General features: G+C 32.9%; 1 long non-coding RNA gene across 1 annotated transcript in view; it reads right to left on the bottom strand.

Moving 5' to 3' along the window:
• The window catches only part of LOC309667006, a 1,642,277-nt gene that overhangs the window by 494,605 nt on the left and 1,131,772 nt on the right, over positions 1 to 15,900 (bottom strand). The window lies entirely within an intron of this gene.

Genomic DNA, 15,900 nt, shown 5'->3' with positions numbered 1-15,900 from the left:
GTTCCAAAATTACAAAACATACCAGTGAATACATGAGACCTGGGTAGATGGAAAGGCTTTAGCCCATGGGTGAGATCTATGAGGCAAAATCCACCTTTGGAGAATGGGGCTGGCAAAATATAAGCCCAACTAATTGGGCTGGTGTGTGTAGGGTGAAAACGCTGGCCTGGGTGAAGGAAAGTAAGAGTATGGTCAGGTCTGGGGATCTAGACATTGGATCAACTCTGCACATTGAGTCAGCACATGGGGAGATGGGTGCTGGGGCAATCTCAGTAGTCTAGAGCCTTCTCAAGAGGCTCTGTCCCCTGGGTCTCATTAGCAGCAAAATCATTTGTGGAGACATGTTAGAGAACAGGAGTCAGTAAACAGGTCTTGGATTTTGAAGAGTCAGAATCTGTCCCTCTCTGAACTGATTTGGGAATCAGAGTCTCCTCTGTGTGAAAACCCCTCAGTGGATTCACTTGTGATGAGTTGGGAATAGTAAAGGCCCAGTACTCCTGCAGTCTACGTGCACAGATTATCTTCTGCTTACATTCGGCACTTTTTAGACAAAAGGACTCTCTATTTTACTTTCAATCAAGGGCTCAAGTATCTAACAGTAGAAGAAACTAAGGAGAGTCTTAGTAGGGGCATATACATGGTATAGCACCATGCCGGATAGAGAGCAATGTAGAAAAAAGATAGAGATTTCAAACCACTGAATTTTCCATTACAAATGTAAAAATGTCCAATAGCCGAAGATTGCATTTGCTTTTAATGTATAATTTTTGATACATTTAAAAACAGACTTAGGGCTTCCCTGGTGGCGCAGTGGTTAAGAATCTGCCTGCCAATGCAGGGGACACGGGTTCAAGCCCTGGTCCGGGAAGATCCCACATACTGCAGAGCAACAAAGCCCGTGCACCACGACTACCGAGCCTGTGCTCTAGCGCCCGCGAGCCACAGCTACTGAGCCCACGTGCCACAATTACTGAAGTCCACGTGCCTAGAGCCCATGCTCCGCAACAAGAGAAGCCACGGTAATGAGAGTAGCCCCCGCTTCAAGCACCGCAATGAAGAGTAGCCCCCGCTCGCCACAACTAGAGAAAGCCCACGCACAGCAACGAAGACCCAATGCAGCCAAAAATAAATAAATAAAATAAACAAATAAATTAAAATAGACGTAAAACCAAGAGAAACTATTTAATCAAAATATTTCATTCAAAGAACACCAGGAAAAAATCTCATACTAAAGTTTGATGTTTTCCCATCTAAAAAATCAAATTTAAACATTGCTAGAAAATTAACCACGTAATTACCTGCTATGTGGACCAGCTTTAAATAAATTTTAACTTTTACTTAAATGATCAACATACCACCAGCAGGGGGAAAAAATTAGCTAGCCAATGCTTAAAAGCAACTCTCTCTATGAAAATATCTAAAATTGTAGTAGTAATTATGGAAAGTTTCGATATCTGAAGTCAGTGAAAAACAATGGAAGAAAACATTATATTTTAAATTAAAATTCTGTAAGTTACTTTTAAAATGTGACATTTAGAATGTCATTGATTAAATAATTGAGAGTGAATGTAAAAAGTCTGCAGCCACTGTAACGATGAACAGGGCATCTCCCACCCCATGTGTTGCAAAAGAAAATAACATGCCCTTAGACTTTGTTCCTTCCTCTATTCTTAAAACACAGTAAGAAAAAACACATTGTGATTGTTTCCCAGTGAAAACTTCTACATTAGTCATTGTTTACAAATATATAAGAACAAAATTATTTACAGATTCATATAATTGTGTTGTATTTGCTGCACAGACTCTTCTATTTATTAAATGCTTTATGAACACACAGAGCTTTCTTTTCATTCATAATTGATTAAATTTGTTATTTGGAGACAGATTATTTCTGAAGTTATTACTGCTATTTTATAAAGCTCCAAAGTAGCTTTCACCTTTCTTTTTCAAAAATCTATACTTCATGTGAGGTCAATCTTTAAAGGGAAACATAAAGGATTCAAGGGTTATTATTTCTTGCTTATTTGCCTGAAGACTGAGTTATATATGAAAATGAATAGGGTCATAAAGCATATCTTTTTCTAACTTCTCACCACCCCCCATATCTAATATGCCTTATAGTGAAAATGCTGCTTCTGTAAACAGAATATGGAATTCATTTGTGAGTAGTGTTTTTGCTCTGTGTAGTACTAGTGATAGAAACATTTGGTTTGAAGCCAAAAGATACTATTTTCTGCTTAGTATAATTTTCCAGCTGTTGTTGGGGAAAGAATGTTACACTTCCCCACCATTACACTGACATACTCGTCTATACATTTATATTTTGCTGCTTTTTCAAATCAGTGATGCAGCTGCCACAATATGCCTCCTCCTTCTAGCAGGTGGTAAATTATTTTTTGCATAAAGTGACATCATTCCCTATCTTGCAGATAACATGCCCTCTGAGCTGAGGAAAGGGCCGAATCACCATGGAAAACAAAATTTAGAGGAATTTACCACATCGTACTTAGTGAAACTACATCCTATATTTTAGGGAATTAACAACTAAAGCAACAAAATCAAGTTATTAATAACATTTGAAAAAAGAATCAGTAAAATATAAATAATTAAAGATTTCGATAATTAAAAGAGTAGTAATATTTTGCTTTCTTTGGAATGAACTTTTTGTGTGGCCCTACTCTTATCTTACTTTTTCCCCAAAGGGGAAAAAATAACAATTTGTATTATACGTAAGGTAATTCCTCAGATCATGAAGGTAGATTTAAATGATTATTTGCTGATATGTTTTACAAAGCAAAACCATAATAAAAATTTCCATTATAGTTAGACTGGCTCAAAACGTTTTTCCTCTCAAACAGAAACCTTTTTAACAGTAAATAAAATGGCTTTTGGCTTACATTCAATTTTGAAATGAATAAGAAGCTTTTTTTTTTTTAAACCAAGATAGAGTAGGAATTGTCAGAAAATCAGAACCAATTGGACTATCCAGTAACTTACTGTAGAGATGTGAGGCTATAAATAAGCATATGATACCATGATTCTTAACATGAATTAATAATTCTTTAGATGGATATTTTAAATTATCTGACATAGATAAATCAGCATATTTATACATTTTATTATACATATTTTATACACAAATACCCACAAGTAAATTCATGCTGATGTACATTTATCAGTATTTTCTTTTGTAAGTATTTTCATCTCTTAGTTATCTTTAAACTCATTTAAAAAAAAAGTAGTGTAAGAGACCAATAATTCTAGCTTCTACTTTTAGAAAGAATACCTTACACTTATGTGGGTTTTAGAAGGAGCTGGACTTTCATAGGGTAATGATTGTATGCATGACTTCACATATAATAAAATTATATCTGTGATAGGAAGAAAATAATTTTTTCAGAGGTGAAAGATCAGTTTCAAATTCATACTAGGGTTAGGAGAAACCAAATGTCCCTGGCAATAAACAGCATTGGAAGTGATTGGCAAGCCCACTAAAACTATGAAATACATTTATGTTGAAGGTCTAGTGATTATCAGAGTAGAAGGAGAAGAGTTGATGGTATGGTTTTACAGGAGAGCTGTTGACTTATTTATTATATACTTTCTAGAAGATGATATACATGTCATGAGGAAAATGTTTCTAATGTCTAATAGTTTTCTGTTCTAACAAGATGGGCCCAAGAAGATGAGAGATAACAGATGGCAGTTATCTAGTACAGGGAAAACCTGTCTCTAATTAGTCTTAGCACACAGTGGTCCCAGTGAATCTTTGCTGAATGGCTGCAAGAATGAAGAAGTTATGCACCACATTTTTAGAAAAAGTTAAAAGTAGTGCCTCTCTCTGCTAAGCCAATAGTTAGCATGTGAAGCCAGTGTTGTGCTTTAAAATTTCCAGAAATTCTGTTTAAAATTTAAGATCAGAGTTAGATTCTATTAGGTAGCAAATCGATAACATATGTTATTAGGAGTGATGTTTATATTATATATAGAAATAAGTTAATGCAATAGCATTAAAAATAATATATATATTCCAGCAGCAATTTTAAAATATTCACATAAACAAAAATAGGAAAATAACACATTTCCATGAGTCCACCAACCAGATGTAAGTATCATTATCACAGTAGTGTACATACTTCCAGCCATTTAGATATATGTAATTGGAATCTACAATTATTGGAGTCATAACATTAAATGGTGTTATTTTTCCTAAGAGTTGCAATAATCATTTAAACCAACCCTCACCCTCTCCCTTACTTACACATAACTCACATACTCCTTTCTTTTTGGGTAGCACCTTCGTCACTGGCATCTTGCTCTGATTCCCTTTCAATGTAGTCAGATAAATGACTCTACTTCCTTGGAGTAGAAGAGAAAGGTCACTGTCTTGCCCTGAAATGCTTCTTAATTTTCCCTCTTCTATTTGTTCCTGAGGCTTTATCACCTCTGAGTGATAAAGGTGTCAGATCCCAACTGTTGTCAGTTCATTGTTGGCTATGTGAATTTAGAACGGGTGATTTGGTACTTAGCAACTTTTTGAATTCAGCTTTGTGCCTTGGGCACAATTCTGGGACAAGAGATAGAGTTTTACTTAGGCATACACACACACATACACACACACACACACACACACACACACACACACACATCCATAATTTCTGTAAATGGGAATTACTACACAGATTGCTTTGTGACCTGTTTTTAACATACATGATAAACAATGTTTCGTATTAATCTTTATCAATTAAAACTTTCATCTTTTCCACACTACAGGGATAATGCATGCTTCTTCCAACAAGTGAAACAATGTATTACAAAATGTATAAAGGCAAAGCTAATTATTGATACCTTTCTTTGCTTCTCTTTAACATCACTGAGACAGCCAACGTTAATGGCCTTTTATGTATACTTTCATTCCTTTTCTCTTGCCCATAAATATTTATACAAGCATATATTCACATATAGGATACACAGTATTTTCTTTGTTATTAAGGTAGGATTATGTGATATACATAATACTCAACAACTTTCCTATTCACTGAAAATAGATTCCCCATAAGCTGGAAGAGAAATATTTAACAGCTTTTCTAAACAATCTACTATAAAAACAACACACACACAAATATCATTTTACATAAATCGATTTTATTCATGGGCACACCATTTTCTCTCCTTCCTTTTCCCCAGGCAATCTGTGCTAAAAACCTAGAGTATAATATTCTGTTCTTTTTTTTGGTAATCTTCTGTACATTTCTTCACACACACATACATATACACACACACTTGCATGTATATATAAAATAAAGCAATTGATAGCTTCAAACATTCTTTACCGCATACAATCTTTTTAAAAAATCAACAGTAAGGCCTGAAATGATGGTTGCAAAGTTTCGATTCAAATATACAGCTCCTTTTCAGATTCTGGAGTGCATACCAAGACTTACGATATTAATGGTAACAATGTAAATCTTTCTCCATCATGTCCAGTAACCCATAGATCTCTGAAGAGATCTCCAGGACTTGCAATATTCACATTCTTACTCCTGAACCCTCTGGTTGTTCCTCAAGCTTCCAGACTACCTAGATCCTAGATCCTGTATTTCTAAGGCAGGGATTCAAAATCATTTTGTTTGGAATCCCTTTATATTCCTAAGTTATTTGGGACCCAAATTACTTTTGTTTCTGTGGGTCATAACTATGAATGTTTACATTAGATATTAGAACTAAAAAATTTGAAAAATATTTATTTATATTTAAAATAATAATAAATGCATTACATGTAAACATATTTTTTCTAAAAGTTACTATCATGTTGAAAACAATATTAAGATATTAATGCATAATAAGACTAAATGTAATATATAGGTGCTGAAATTGACTATGGAAAGTTTTGTGAAAATCACATGTATGAAATAAATTCTCTTCCTATACTCATAAGCCTATATTTTTTTAATTTGATAATTTAAAGATAGATTCTGTATTTGCAAGTGTTCCCAGATAGAAAATGCTAGTCTTGGCTTTTATGGAAAGAAACAGAAATGACTTAAGACCCAAATATTTGATAAGCTACTTACTGTCACCAAAACTTCCTGAGAGAAATATAAAGTTGACCCATCACGAGAAAATCCACACTATGCATTGTAATAGAACCTTAGCCCCAAACCTTTATGGAATCTCCTTAGACACGAGATCAGAATAAAATAGCTAGTTGTGGCTCCCTCAACTTTTCTTTCACATACAAAACTTGGTACTTCTCACTGAAGAGAAGAGATGTCTAAGGACCGGGAAGCAAGAACCCAAGTACAGGCCCATCTCTACTCTGTCACTGGGCGCTCCTTGTAAAACAGATGCTTTGTTTCCTTAGCTTTGACTCACATTAGCTCTGTGACTGTGAGTGGAGTCTGGAAAGAGTGAGAGTGAGTGAACAAATAAGTGAATGAGTGAACATGTGTGTTTTATAGGGAGATTGTTGGCAATCAGCTCCCCTACAAGTTATAGACTGCATCTCCTAATCGATGAAGTTAAAATTCTTAAGATACTAAATATAACATCAGGTTTGTGTATGCTCTATATGTATACATACGTGTGTATATAGAAAATACTGTCTTCAAAATTAGCTTTTCAAACTTTTGGGTCTGTCATAAAGTCAGAGTAGGTTAGAACCAGAAGGGAAAATAAAAGTAATCTTGATCAATAATATCACTTTAAAAACAAGAAAAATAATACTGATTATAGAAGACATAGATTTGAAATTTACTGGCTGTCAGAATTTTTAAAATGTGGACATATATCTCACAATCATGATGTTCTGTCTTTGCTTTTTTAGTGTTCATATGTTTTTGAATTAAAGTGCTTTAACTAGAATTTATTATAGAGTTTTTAAATAAATGTTTTTAGATTTACAGAATTGTTACAAAGACAGCACAGAGTGTTCCAGTATATCCCATACCCAGTTTCCCTTACTGTTGACATCTTACAGCAATATGGTATACTTTCCACAGTTAATGAACCATTATTTATTTATTATTATTAACTAAAGTCCATACTTTATTCAAATTTCCTCAGTTTTCCTTAATGTCCTTTCTCTGTCTCAGGATCCCACTCAGGATATCATATGACATTGTTGTCCTGTCTGCTTAGTTTACTCTTGTTTGTGACAGTTTCTCAGACTTTCCTTGTTTTTGATGATCTTGACAGTTTTCAGGGTTACTGCTTTGGTATTTTGTAGAATATCCCGTAGTAGTGATTTGTTTGAAGTTTCTCTTATAATTAGGATAGGGTATTGTGTTTTAGGTAGCGTTTTCTTTGGCCTTAATAAAGTAATTACATTAGAATTTGTTGCTTATAGCCTAGTTTCCTAAGAGATGGACTTCAGGGAGAATAACCGATAGCAAAATGTGACCCAAAATTTCTATGTTTATAAGTGCTCAGTGGTGCTTTGACCTTTACCTTCGGGAAGTTTTTACACTCACATAAATATTGTATTAGTTCATATAAGGCTATTCAATACTGCATATATGAAAGGACAATTATCGTGAAAGTTAACTCACTTCCTGACAAAGTTATAAAGTGGCCTCATAATAGGGTAAACATTCATCTCAATTTGGCAAGGACATGCCCAGTTTCTAGCTGCTGTCCCACTGTCATGCTCAATAGCCCCTCCTCTTTTAAAAATATTGCAGATTGTATGATAAATCATTTGGTCATAGATCCGTTTCCCATTGTTGTTGTAACAAATCACCACAAATTATGTGGCTTAAAACAACACAAATTTATTATTCTACAGTTGGGGAGGTTGGAAGTCCAAAATCAGGTTCACTGAGCTAAAATCTACTGGCTTGTCACTCTTCCAGCAATAACATCATGTTGACCTCTGCTCTGTCATCACTTTCCTTGTCTGACTATAACCCTCTCACTTCCTTTTATAGGGACCCTCGTGAATACACTGGGCCCCTCTGGATAATCCAGGATAATCCCCCATTTTCAAGACACTTAATCACATCTTCACAGTCTCTTTACCTTCTAAAGTAATATATTCACAGGTTTTGGATTAGGGTATGAACAGCTTTGGGAGGTCATCATTCTGCCTACGATATACCCTAGTAATGAAGAATAAGTAAAAAGTTTAAAAGAAATTCAGTTTGAGCTGGAAAAGTGAAGTTGTTAGGTGTAAGGCTTAAGTCTGCGAATGCATTTCAATGTAAACCCCTCACCTCTCCATGCATTTCTACCATTCATTTGCTGTTAAGATATAGGAACAGGAATTATGGAAATTATGATATTATTTGGTGGTAATCTGGGATAAGAAAAGAATGCAACATGAATTTATAATTATGTTGTGTTTATTAGACTAGACTTCTCTCCTAAGTTGGAATGTGGACCTAAGCAAAAGCATAGAGCAGGTGAGTTTATGTGGTAAAATAATAAACTTCCTGAACTAAATTTTTTTGAGAGTTCTAGGGTCTCATATCACTTTATCAGTTTTCTGCTTTACTAAACTTTTAACATCTTAATAAAGTAAGCAATATATACTCCCAAAGTTAAATGCTTTCAGTGAGAGATTCCTTGGTGAAAGCTTGGTGGATTTCCTTGAACCAAATTAAGCAGACCAAGAGTTGCCTAAGGAGCCATTTTTTTCTTTTTTAACTTAGGACTTTTAAAATTTATTTAACCTTTACTTTAAAGAGAATATTACACAGTTTACTTAAATTAAACAGAAAAAAACTTTTGAATATCTATTATTTTCAAAGTATTAGAGGACACAAAAATAACCACATGCCAGACACTTTTCTAATCACTTGGATTATAATAGTGAACAATAAGAAACAAAGACCCTGCTCTTATCAAACATAAATTTTGGTGATAAGAAACAGAAAATATACACATAAACAAATAAATAAATGCATGATATGTCAGGCTGTGCTGTCTTTTATGGTAGCCGCTGGTCACATGTGGCTATTTAAATTTAAATTTTATTAAAATAAAAAAGAATTCCCCAGTCATACTAACCACACTTCAAGTGCTCAATAGTCTTAAGTGGCCAGTGCCTACCACATTGCACAGTGCAGACTAGAGAAACTTTCCATCTTCCCAGAAAGTTCTATTGGCCAGCATAAAAAATTAATGCAAGGTAAGGGTAAGTGTTCAGCATAATTTGAAAACTGAGAGGACTAAAATCTTCCATAATGTCTTTTTTAGAACATTATATGGATCTCTTTATTAAGTGCCTCACAAAGACCAGAACAATCAATGGCTGATTAACTTATCTTAGAGTTAAAAGAAGGAGGTGGATTTGTTTTCTGCAGCATTCATTAAGAGCACAGTTTAGAATTTTGCTAGTTTTCTTTTAAAATCCCTCTATAATAAACAAAAAGGAATATATTAATAATGGTCTTTCTTCTTCTGTGGTATGAATTACACAAAGTATTTAAAGATGCTATAAAACAAAAAGCTCTTTTGTGTGTTTATGGCTGATCTTTTTAAAAGTTGAGAATATTATAGTAAAAAGTAATATAATATTGAAGCTTAATCTTAGTCATAATTTGATTCAAATTTTAATTTCTAGGTAAAAACATAACTCATAAAATATTTCAAGAAGCTAGAATTTTAATTTAGTCAAATATTATTGAATAAGATAAATCAAACTTATCCCTTTGGCTAATTTCATTTTAATTGGTTTTCAGTTATCATCTTCTTTCTTTGTTTCATCAGGAAGATCTATACCTGCACTCAAATTTTTGTGAGATCATTATTACTTGCATATAAATATTTCTAAATTACGATCATGATATATTACTATTTAAATGTATTTTAGGTAAAATGTTAATGAGGTACAAAGGCTTACCACTGTACCACTGAGTTAAAAAGCTAAAACATGAAATGCTACATTAGGAATTAGACAAAACAAAAAACATCATTCATACAATTCAGGAACTATTTAGGATAGGAAACTCATACCAATGCTGGAATAAAAAGAAGCTTCTTTTACTTGCAGAAAACTCTCAGTAAATTATCTGATGTTAAATCAGAAACAATACAGCAATAAATATTCCGTTTTATGACATTTATTCTACATATTATGAGAGATCTTAGCTTTAATATTTACACAAAGAAAAAAAGAGCTGTAATAATTAGAAAGAAAGAAAAAAAACTAACAACATTCATGAATAATGTGATTATTTTCACAGAAGTTTCAACAGTCATCTAGATTTCTACGCAATGACAGAAACATAATTTTGAGGATCTCATTATGATAGAAACAATATTATAATTTGCTTATGAATAAATGTTTAAAAAAGAATGCATGCAAGTTTTATGTAAAAAAGTATTTAAATATGTTGAAAGATATTAAGAAAGTTCTAAGTACATGAAAGGAAATACCAAACTCAGGGATAAAAACTCATTTCATAAAGATTTCTATTCTTTTAAAATTAATCTAGAGATTCAATAGAATTCCAACTAAAATACCAAAATGTACGAGGTGGACAAGCAGATTTTAAAATGGAGAAGAGAAGAGCCAAGAATAGTTAAGAAGAAAGACAGGACTGAAGTGGGGAATATCTTCTATGCGGAAACTTATTACAAAATCATAATAATTAAGAGGATCTGTTTTGGCTCGGGGATAAATATACAGAGCAATAAAAAGAATGGAGAGAAGATAAATCTACCCATATTTGATAAATAACCAATATGCTACTGTTTATTAGTCAGAATATTTTGAACATCTCAACAAATGGTGCTGTGAATTTTAGTAATCTACATTGTTTAATGGGAAATTTTATATACATAATGCCTAAGATCAAGCCCAGACTAATTTTAGAGTAAAATATAGAGGAATATATATCTTCCTTCTCTCAGATAGGAATTTCTCAAATGAGATACAAAAAGTATGTTTTAAAGAAGTTTTATAAATTTGTCAACTAAAATGAAATTAAGACATTTGTCTAAGGAACAATTGAGTAAAAGACAAGCTACACAGTAGCAGAAGATATTTGTAACATATAGTACAAGAAAACGATAAATACTTCCTATAAACCAATAAGAAAAAAACACAATCATATAGAAAAAAAGGACAAATAGGTACATGGAAAGAGGAAACATGCAGATCTGTTTTATCTTAGTTCTTCTCTTCTAAGCTCATAATGAGATATCAGATTAAAGAACTAGATTGGTAAAAAATAAAATAGACTGATGATACAAAAACGTTGTCATGGAAACAAAGAAGCAGAAACTCTAATTAGCTGCTGGTGGGCTTGTAAATTATTATAAATATTCTGGAAAACCATTTGGCAATATATAATAAAAGTGAAAATAGGTATATTTTAAGGAAAAATAGTTTTATTCCTTGGAAGGTACCATAGATAAAACCTTATATATACAGTACAGAATTTATCTATCTTGATAGAACACCTTTTTGGTAATAGTTAAAAACTGGGAGCAATATGAATATCTATTAATAATAATAACAAACAGATATATGTTGATATACTCATACAATAAAATATTATATGTGAAAATAAATGAACTATAGTTACACATATCAAAATAGATGTCTTACAACAAAATAAAGGGTTAAAAAACATGTCCAGAAGAGTATGCACAGAATGATTTCATCTGTGTAATTTTAGAAAAAAAAGTTGACCAATGTATTATTGTGATAAGATAGGTAACATGTATACTTTTTATTTAAGGAAAAAAAATTAGTATTAAGATAAATTCCACATTTGTCAACTGCTTTCTCAGTAACTGGTACAAATCTTTCTGATAATCATAAAATCTATATACTATATTAAAAAATACTTTCCTTAAAATCACCTAGGAAGTACCAAAATAGTGAAGTTTCTTTGGGCTGAGATATAGAATAGAAAGAGAATCCAGAGAAATGGGCTATTATTTGGAGGCATTTTTTTTTTAACGGAAAAATTTCACCATTTTCCAGGGAGGTTAATGAGTGCTTTCACTAGTTCTTTGGGGTTAAGGATCCATCAGGGATGAAGACTCTGGTAATCATCTTCTTCTTTGGGTTGGGAATCCTACAGTGTTGCTCTCAAGTAGGGTAAACAAGAATATGTCTCTGCAAGTATTACAGTTTGACTTTGCATTATCTGGGTGCTCCAGAACCTAAAGCATTAAGGTGTCCCAAACCACTACGACCCAAGAACTAGGAGAGACAAATGAAAATTCTCTCTAACAGGGGAAAACAGCATCCTATGTCTGACATTATTGAAACAAATAATTTTTGTTTCAAAATAATAATAATTGTATTTTGCAAATACAATGAGCAGTACACAATCAAAGATGGCATGCAGTAGGAGACAACTAAGAACTGGTTTGCAAAACAAAAAGACTGGAGAAACATCATTGGGGCACTTGAAAATAACTATCCTTGCTATGTTTAAGCATGTAAAAGCCAAGCACAAAATTCGTATAATGAAATTGACATTACACATTTGAAAAACATAAGGCATTCTATTACAGAATTGAAAAACATAATATGATTAGGAACCCAATGGGCATGTTTAACAGTAGATTAAACAAAATTGAACAAAAAATTGGCATCTGGAAGATAGGACAGAAAGAATTATCCAAAATGAAGCATTAAGAGAAAAAAACATACCGGGCATATACCCAGAGAAAACCATAATTCAGAAAGACACATGCACCCCAGTGTTCACTGCAGCACTATTTACAATAGCCAGGTCATGGAAGCAACCTAAATGCCCACTGACAGACAAATGGATAAAGAAGATGTGGCACATATATACAATGGAATATTACTCTGTCATAAAAAGGAATGAAATTGGGTCATTTGTAGAGACGTGGATGGATCTAGAGACTGCAATACAGAGTGAAGTAAGTCAGAAAGAGAAAAACAAATATCGTATATTAACACATATATGTGGAACCTAGAAAAATGGTACAGATGAACTGGTTTGCAGGGTAGAAATGGAGACACAGATGTAGAGAACAAACGTATGGACACCAAGGAGAGAAATGGCGGGGGTGGGGGTGGTGGTGGGATGAACTGGGAGATTGGGGTTGACATGTTATACACTGATGTGTATAAAATAGATAACTAATAAGAACCTGCTGTATAAAAGAATAAATAAAATCAAATTAAAATAAAATGATTTCTGGAATGCCTCAAATACAAAATCCCACAATATGCTGTGTGAAAGAAACACAGCTAAAACAAACTGAATTTTAAAAGTTACAGTTTAGAAGGCAGGTAAGCAGATACCACGAAAATACTATTGAGAAAAGAGCAAGGTTACAGATGAATATCTGACGATATTTGTGCAAATCTTAGAGTTGCTTGAAATAATTTGCCAGAAGTAGAATTTCTGGGTCAAAAATAAGTGTACTTTACATTTTGTAAAACATACTGCCTTCAGAATTGCTAAGTAGTAGAAATAATTTATATTGGCACCAATAATGTATAAGAATACACCATTGCTACAGATGAACTGGTTTGCAGGGCAGAAATAGAGACACAGATGTAGAGAACAAACGTATGGACACCAAGAGGGGAAAGTGGGGGGTGTGGGGGGGTGGAGAGATGAACTGGGAGATTGGGATTGACATGTATACACTGATGTGTATAAAATAGATAACTAATAAGAACCTGCTGTATAAAAAATAAGTAAAATAAAATTCAAAAATTCAAAAAAAACCACAAAAGAATACACCATTGCTAACCTTGGAAATTATCAATCTTCTTCAATTTGTTAACTAATATGAGTAAAAAGAAAAAGCATTTGTTTTCATTGGCATTTCCCTGACTAAAAATGAGTCTCAGAATCTTTATGTATATATTGGCATTTGTTATTTCTTCTGTGACTAGCCTGTTCTATATTTGTCTAGTTTTTATGGATTTGTAGCTGAAATGTGTGGAAAGTAATTATTTACCTTTCATATGTAAATATTTCCAAGATTATAAAAATATCCTCATATCTTTTTATAATAATTTTATATCTTTTTTTGTTTTCAGATTTATCTCTTTAAACTTCTGGAATTTATTTTTGTATATGGCATACATAAGAGTTTAAATTTATGTTTTCTTTATGGAAAAAAAAGAAAAAAGATGAAAATACAGAAGAAAGTATAAAATATCTTTAAGATATAGTGAGAAGGATTGACATACAATTTAACACACCTCGCAGGAGTAAAGAGAGAGAAGATAGTAAAGGTGATATTTGAAGGAAAAGTTGCTGAGATTGTTCTAAAACTAATGAAGGACATCAGATTCAAGAAAGCCACTAAATCCAAAGTAGGACAAAAGTATTGTACATTGTCACACTGCATAATAAAAACCCAAAGAGAAAATCTTAAAGTAGCTATAGTGAAAGTTAAACTTGCTTTAAAAAGAGCTAGCTAGGCCAATAGCTGACTTCTTAACAGTGGAACAATGGAAACCAGGAACAATGGAAATCAGAAAATTATGTTTCCATTTGTGGCAGAAAATAATCACAAACCATACTGAGATACCACTACAACTTTATTAAACAACTAAATTTTAGAAAGCGCAGATATAGAGAAACTGGAACTCTCACATACTGTTCATGGGGATAAAAATGGTATAACCACTTTGGAAAACAATTAGGCAGTTTCTTATAAAGTTAAACATACATACAATTTCTCAGAATTAAACCTGGATTTCTACCTGTTCCTGAAAAGAGCCCTAGCCTCATTCATGTACATGAATGTACATGATATAAAGTTAAGACTGTTTTCTTTCACTTCTCCTAGAAACATTTTCACATGCTGTAAGGATTAGATCTGTAGCCATTTGTTTTCCTAATGACAGAACTAATATATGTGATTCAAAAAATGATAAAAACTTCTCTTATCTCCCCCATTCCATGGTTACATCCAGGGATAGGACTCTATCTTAACTCTTGGCAAGCTACTGGTGACTAGAATATTACCTTCCTACTTACTTACATTTCTAGGAGGAATTTGGCCCCTGACCTCGAAGACATCTCTAGTTCTTATAATTTGAGGCTATCTGGCTCTAGAAGAGATCTTATTTACATATCAAGAAGTTGGAGTAATGAGAAGATCCTTTCAGAAGCCAGAAGGATCGCTGCCTCTTTCTCTTCTATAAGCAGAGACAAATCACCTTTTTCTCTCCTGTACCTAGGGAGTGTTTGGCTACTTGGGTAGGAAATATTTCCATGGGTTCTCATCGTGTTGCCTCAGGGACAAGGCTAGAATAAGGAAGGGAGGGACAACACACATTAATCGCTATGTGAAATTAGTAAGAAATCTTTGTCTGATTCAGAACACTTCATATACCCAACAAGGATAAAGTTAATAAAAATGAATATTAAAAATCCAACACCCATACAACTCAAGAATTCTACACATAAATATTTTCTCAAAATAAATGAAAACATATATCCTACAAGGACTTCTGAATAATTATTTATAGCAGTTTTATTCATAATAGTCAAAAACTTTTAACAAACCAAATGTCCATCAGCGGGTAAATGGATAAACAAATCATAGTATATCTTTATGATGGAATACTCAGCAATAAAAAGTAATAAACTGGTGATATGCACAATAATATGGACAGATACCATGGACATTAAACTGAGCATAAAAAGCCAGACACAAGAGAGTGCATTTTGTATACTTCCTTTTATAAAATGTTTTTTAAGAATCTAAGATATAAACAAATCTATAATTACCCAGAGCCAGGAGTGGAAGATGAGGACTCACTGGGAAGATGTATAAGAAAACTTATGGGGTGATGAAAATGTTTTATATCTTGATTGTGGTGGTGATTATGTGGATAGACACACTGGGTAAAATCCATTCAACTTTACATTTTAAATGTATACATTTATAGTATGTAAATTTTACTCAACACAGTTGATTTAAAAATTCTGTAGG

Source organism: Balaenoptera physalus (assembly GCF_965194825.1).
Source record: "Balaenoptera physalus genome assembly, chromosome: 9".
Lineage (NCBI taxonomy): Eukaryota > Metazoa > Chordata > Mammalia > Artiodactyla > Balaenopteridae > Balaenoptera > Balaenoptera physalus.
This window is presented reverse-complemented; position numbering and strand designations above follow the sequence as displayed.